Consider the following 6,967-nt stretch of genomic DNA (forward strand, 5'->3'; position numbering starts at 1 on the left):
ACACACGTTATACCCACACAGACACACGTTATACACACACACAGACACACGTTATACCCACACAGACACACGTTATACACACACACAGACACACGTTATACACACACATACACGTTATACCCACACAGACACACGTTATACACACACAGACACACACGTTATACCCACACAGACACACGTTATACACACACATACACGTTATACCCACACAGACACACGTTATACACACACATACACACACGTTATACACACACATACACGTTATACCCACACAGACACACGTTATACACACACATACACACACGTTATACCCACACAGACACACGTTATACACACACATACACGTTATACCCACACAGACACACGTTATACACACACATACACACACGTTATACCCACACAGACACACACGTTGTACCCACACAGACACACGTTATACACACACATACACACACGTTATACCCACACAGACACACGTTATACACACACAGACACACACGTTATACCCACCCAGACACACGTTATACACACATATACACACACGTTATACACACACAGATACACGTTATACACACACACAGACACACGTTATACACACACATACACACACGTTATACCCACTCAGACACACGTTATACACACACAGAGACACACGTTATACACACACCGACACACACGTTATACCCACACAGACACACGTTATACACACACACAGACACACGTTATACCCACGCAGACACACGTTATACCCACACAGACACACGTTATACCCACACAGACACACGTTATACCCACACACACACGTTATACCCACACAGACACACGTTATACACACACACAGACACACGTTATACCCACACACACACGCATCACGCACACACACACGTTATACCCACACAGACACACGTTATACACACACACAGACACACGTTATACCCACACAGACACACGTTATATACACACACACACGTTATACCCACACAGACACGCATCACGCACACACGCACACGCATTGTACACCCACCGAGACCGCGCGTTCTCCGCCCCCACCTCCCTGGCCCGGCGCACGAAACGAGTTTTGCCCAGCGCGTACCGGATCGTGCGCAACTCATCACGGCACACACACGCACACACACACGCACACACGCACACACACGCACACACACACACGCACATTCCTTGCTTCAGGGCGCTTCACCCCACTCGCGGGGTCGAGCCAAGCCAGCACAGCCAGCCTCCTCCTCATCATCTTCGGGGTGGTGGATAAAATGAGTATCGCTTTGTGGGGAACGTAATCGGTGGCTCCTTTGTGGATGGACCGCATCTACGCCGCAGGAATGTGGAATTCCCACCGCTGGCTCCGGGGCTGTGAACAGGGGATGAAACCACAGCTCCGTGAATGTTTTGGGTGGGAAATCACTCTGACGTCATAACAACAATCAGCCGTGGTCAATCCACTGCTGGATGGAGGCCGACTCAAGCCATCAGCATCTCACACCGTTCCGCGACGCAGCAATCCCGTCTCGAACTACCGCACGCGAGCTGAGCGCATCGCTCCATGTGTGGGGGACGTTTTCTCGAGGAGCTCTGTCCTTTGACTGCCACTCCCAAGTTAGTCTCGATCGCCGGCCTGTATTCTTGTTCGAGACGCGTCCTGCTTGAGTCCCTTCACGACTACAGAGGTCACTCTCGCAACTGAGACTATCCTGGTCGCTTGAATCCTCACCTGGCTAAGCAAGATGTCAAAATGATGCAGTATCTTTATGTATCCTGGAGAAATCCGATGAGTTATGAAGGTTTTTTTCACGGATGTCCAGAAAACTGTAGTTTATTTCTGTTTTTCTGATTCGCCCACACTGGACATCTGTGAATAAAGAGCTTCATAGCTCATCGGATTCCGCCAGTGAAAATCAAGATTCTGATCCGCGTGTTCCTCCTCCTCCTCCCTCAGTGGAATCATTCCAAGCGCGCATCTCTCCATCCCCTCTGACGTCTACACTTCGAATGTCCCGTCATGCTCGTTCGCTCCGCCAAATAAGCGTGACTCTCGTTTCTTTGTCAAATCAAGGAAATGCAGAACTGCGCTAAGCCACATTGCCACTGCACACAGAGCTAAGGCATGCCGCCACATTGCTGGCAGCGACGGGGCCATTGACTCGGAAAAGTTGCTGAGTTTTCTTAACGCCCAAGAGGGTTTATCCACACAACGCCACAGGGTCTGTCGTGAACAAGCTCGCCACATTTGCCATTACCGCCGCGTTGTTGTCGCATCGGCGGCTGTGCCGTGCACAGTTGCTTGTGGATTGGGTCGTTGGTGTGTTTTTGCGCCGCTGTAGTAACCAGGTTTTTATTGTGGAAACAAGTCCCCATCTAAAATGAGCGTGTATTGCCCAATTGGTTTAACCCGAGCCAACGTAAAACCTAAAATAAATAAGAATGTCGTGGAGCAGTGGCGCCGCAGCAGCGGTTTGCGTGCTGACCTATGAACCCAGGGTAGCGAGTTCGATTTCCAGCCACGGCTAACATCAGTGGCGAGCGATGTCCGAAACGCTCCCGGGTCTCCCTCCTTCACCATCTCACACTGACCGGCGTGCTGAAGCTTCGTGTGCTACTGTGCATGCCCACTCGATAACATCTGCATATATAAATAACCGCAGAGCTATGAGGTCTGGCTGTGAGGGGTGGTTGGTGCCGGCTCCTCACCGCGTGGCGGCTGCTGCTGCCTTCCCCACTCGTCTTGGGACGCCACGGTGGCTAGGAGATGTTAACTACCTCGCCTGGTACACATGAGGTCGTGGGTTCGAGTCTGAGCTCAGAGGACACCGACGCAGCAGCAGCAGCAGGAGCAGCAGCAGCAGGAGAGCGTGGAATGTGGCGAGGCGGCGTGAGGTCGCGGTGTGGCCTCCTGGCAGTGCGAGCCGAGCCGCCCATCACAATGAATCACAATGAGCCGAGGCAGACAGGCGGCCGGCGTTGCGTTCCGCTCGTCCCCAACGCACGGAGCAGGGTCCCTCCCCGACTGCCGAGCGTCGCCCGTCTCGTGGGGCGGCGACGCTTCTTTAACGTTGCCTGTCTGGCACCGGGCTGTTAGAACATTCACATTGACATAATAAAAAAGTCGTCAGCCGCGATCCCTCCACGACTGGATGAAGCCCTCCCCGGACCCCGTGAGTGGCACGCCACTCAGTGCGGGCTTCAAGGTGAGGTTCTGTTTCACCAGCTGAACCGGGACCAGGTGAGAGGCTCAATCGCAAGGGGGACCTGGGTCACCACATCGACAAACACGACCGCACAACAACTGAACAACAACCCAGAACGGAGCAACGCGAACCGCGGCACGGACGATGTCGAAATCTGATCTCATTGCTCCATCTCCGAGGCGGACGTCGTCTTGAGTGGAGCTCTTCTCCCCCAACCCGCACTGACCAGAGTGGTGAAGTATAGTCACGCACCCTTCACACAACGACGGGAAGACAATTACCAAGGCTGAGGCGCTTCGCTTCACTTACTGACAAATGCTGTTCAGTCTCGTGGCCGGCATGCTTAAAGACATCAATATGCTCACAGTAGGTATCATGTTTATTTAACAACACGCCGAGATGTGTATTGCGTGTACAAAAGCCTTACATATGCGAAACCACGCGCTCAGAAGAACTGCATTGTGGTCACAGTGTCATCCGGAGTTGAAATGCAAACAATGGCCACCTGATCACTGCCATGCTCATAACCATCATCTCTTGGTGGGGGTTAAAATGAGCACCGCATAGCGTGACTGCGCCACTCGCCAGGCAGCCAGCAATGCCTTCCCTATAGACTGGCTTTCGCCATGGGAATGTGGAATTTCCACGATGCAATGACACTTCAACTCAATTACAACACTGCGTGTACACGACGGGAAACTCGTCGGACAGAGAAGCGCGTGCAGGTTGCAAACAAAGAAGGGACGAATGTCCACAACGTGGCCCCTGTTTTGAGTTGGTGGCCTCAAGCGAGGCTGTGGTGTGCATCTCGTTCACGAGCTCTGCTGGTTGGTGATCACACTGCACTTGCACGACAGCGCTTTCAATGGGTGCACGGCAGCGAATCGCTCGGCAGGTCACGTGTGGTAGGGTGAAAAGCGTGGGGACTCATAACTCTCCCAAGCCGTCTGGCCAGAACGGAAGAGGAGGCCAAACCACCCATCGAGCGGGGGTCCTCTAGGCCCCTTCGACGGCTGTGGCATGAGCAACCCACTCTCCAGCTGCACCATCGCCTTGATGTGATAGTGATGTGATGGTGATGTCATGGTGATTTCATGGTGATGTGATGGTGATGTCATGGTGATGTGATGGTGATGTGATGGCGATGTGATGGTGATGTAATGGTGATGTCATGGTGATGCCACGTGGCGTGTGACATGCGAGGCATACTGGGAAGGATCAGGAGCCGAACGAGCGTGGGGGCAGGGGGTGCCTTGACTCCACCCTGGTGGCCACAGCTCAGAGTTGGGGCCCCCTTGGCAACCACCGCGAGATCTGTTTTCAACGATATTGGGTCGCCACCTGCCCGACTGTCGCTTCCCCGGAGCCGACAATGTCGTGGCGACGCCACAGGGAGGGACTGATCCTCTGGGCTCACAATCGTCCCACGCGTTACTACGGGGGGGGGGGGGGTGTGGGGGGCACTTTGTGTAGCCGGGGGGCGCCTCCCGCCCCTCTCGCTGGGCCGTTCATCGCTGGCTGTGATTGTGACAGGTATGGCTGTGAGAATGCGGAGGAACGCGATGTTCCAGAAAGCCGAAAGCCCTCATCGTCTCGCGATGAGATCTCTCTCTCTGCCTGTGTGTGTGTGGGTGCTGTCGTCAGCGACAGCTCTCCAGAGCGGGGCAGTGACACCCACGCAGCTGGGTGCCGCAGTGTCAGCAGGCTCGCGAATACTCAGCCACGACAACACGGAGGCCACGACAACACGGAGGCCACGACAACACGGAGGCTACCCATGAGCAGGGCTCGGCGACCTGCGGATCGGGAGCCGCATGCGCTGGCTCTCTAATGACTCTTGCTTCGTGACGTTATTCATTACGCACCACACCGCCTCGTGTTCACCACCATCACCGCAGTGCATTGCGGCTCCTGAAGTATCGAGGTGTTTTTTTGACCGAATTCGACGTAATTTTGTATTGGTCTCATCTCGTTATTTTGATTGCCCAGCCTGCCCACGAGGCCGACTCTTGTCTCGTGGTGCTCGTCCCGTGTGGGCGCACCCCATCGCGATGCCCCCGGCGATGTGAATTCGGGTTCTCAAACTCAACGCGTTTGTGACCTCGACCCAATCCTCGAATTACCATGTCGGGGGTTGTTTTTGTTTTAACAACTTCACGTGGTTGATTACAACTCGAAACCGCATCCGCACACACCATGGCGGCAGTAGCAGCGGATACCTGATGAATACATGGTAAAAAAACCCTCTCCAGTACTAGTGGTGTGCGACTGTGATCATCCAGAACACACCGAACTATAACGTGCAACGACCCAATGCCCCATTCAAAAATACGGAGACATCAAAGCGATGATACACGACGACTCCTGACGCGGCTGTCTGCCTTGACCCCCCTGAGTGTGACACTGCAGGTGTCTCTCTGCCTCTACCTGCACCACGTGGGTGTGACACTGAAGTTGTGTCTCTGCGTCTACATCAGCAGCTGTACCAAAGAAGAAGACGATTACAACTCTGAGAAGTAACATTTTCGGTTGGAATGACATGTAACACATACTCGTGGCAGGCCATGTGTACGAGGTTTTCCATCGAGAGTGCTTTCAGAAGTAGTTCTGCGATGCCATCTTCCAGGGATGTTCTCTGACACCAGGTGGTGCACTGCTCGTTGGAAACGCTCCGAATGGGAATGTCTTCACCTCCTGGTGGTGACTTGGAGCGCTGTGGGGAGCGGTGGTGCAGTGGTTAACGCGCTGCGCTACGAACCCGGCCACCCGAGTTCGATTCCCGCTCACGGCCAATGCCAGTGACGATTATCCGAAGCGGTCCTGGGCCTCCCCTAGGTCGACTCAGCCTCAAATTAATACCTGGTACGGCGTGTAAACATCGCCAATGGGGAGACAAAGGCGGTCGGGCGTGGTGCAGGCCACCCACCCCCTCGTGTGCCGTGCCGGCCTTCATAGGCGCTCGCTAACAGCACTTGCCCCAAAACTCTGTTCAGCCGATACAGGGGATGTCTTTGTTTGTTGTGTGTGGGCTGTGTGCGGTGAGTCTCTTTCACTGCCTCCATCGTGACCATTCCCTCTCTTCCACCCTGAAACTCCACACGCCTCTCCGTCACTGTGCGATGCGATGTTTCAAACGAGAATCTCCCTCCCCCCCTCCCCCAGGCGAGGGAGAGGGTTCCGTGTGACCGCTGGTGGTGACGGGAAGGTGTCGAATGGTCGTTCTCGCAGTGGCCGCTATTGTGCCAGGGACGTGGGAAGCGATGATAATAAGGCGACGTCGCGGAAACCGGCGGAGCCCCAGGCGACATTTCTGTGCGTCTGTCGGCCCTGTACACACGACCAATCCATTACAAAACCCCGCGTCTCACTTCTATAAAAAATCACAGTCTTGTCTTACGTGGAACTCTCTTCTCGTTTGACACACCCCTCACCTCTTCTGACATATACAACTCTAATCCCATCCAATACGGAAGAGTTATTGTAAGATGTATGTATTGATTACAGTTGCCTACTTGGTGTTGTAAGCTTGGGGTTGCGAGGTGTCAAGAACATGGCAATGCAGCAATGGATTCTTGAATCTATTTGTGCGGAGCCTTAGTCGTTGTGCTGAGCTGTCTCCAACCACTACTGCTTCCTCCTCCGCCGTGAACCCAAGGGGCTCATTGCACCTCATCCTGAATCAAAAATACGTCTTGAAACTCATCAGGGACGACCGGACATCTGTAAACAAAAAAATAGCTTTTTAGCTCATGGGATTCCTCCAGTAT

Source organism: Lampetra fluviatilis, chromosome 36, assembly GCF_964198595.1.
Source record: "Lampetra fluviatilis chromosome 36, kcLamFluv1.1, whole genome shotgun sequence".
Lineage (NCBI taxonomy): Eukaryota > Metazoa > Chordata > Hyperoartia > Petromyzontiformes > Petromyzontidae > Lampetra > Lampetra fluviatilis.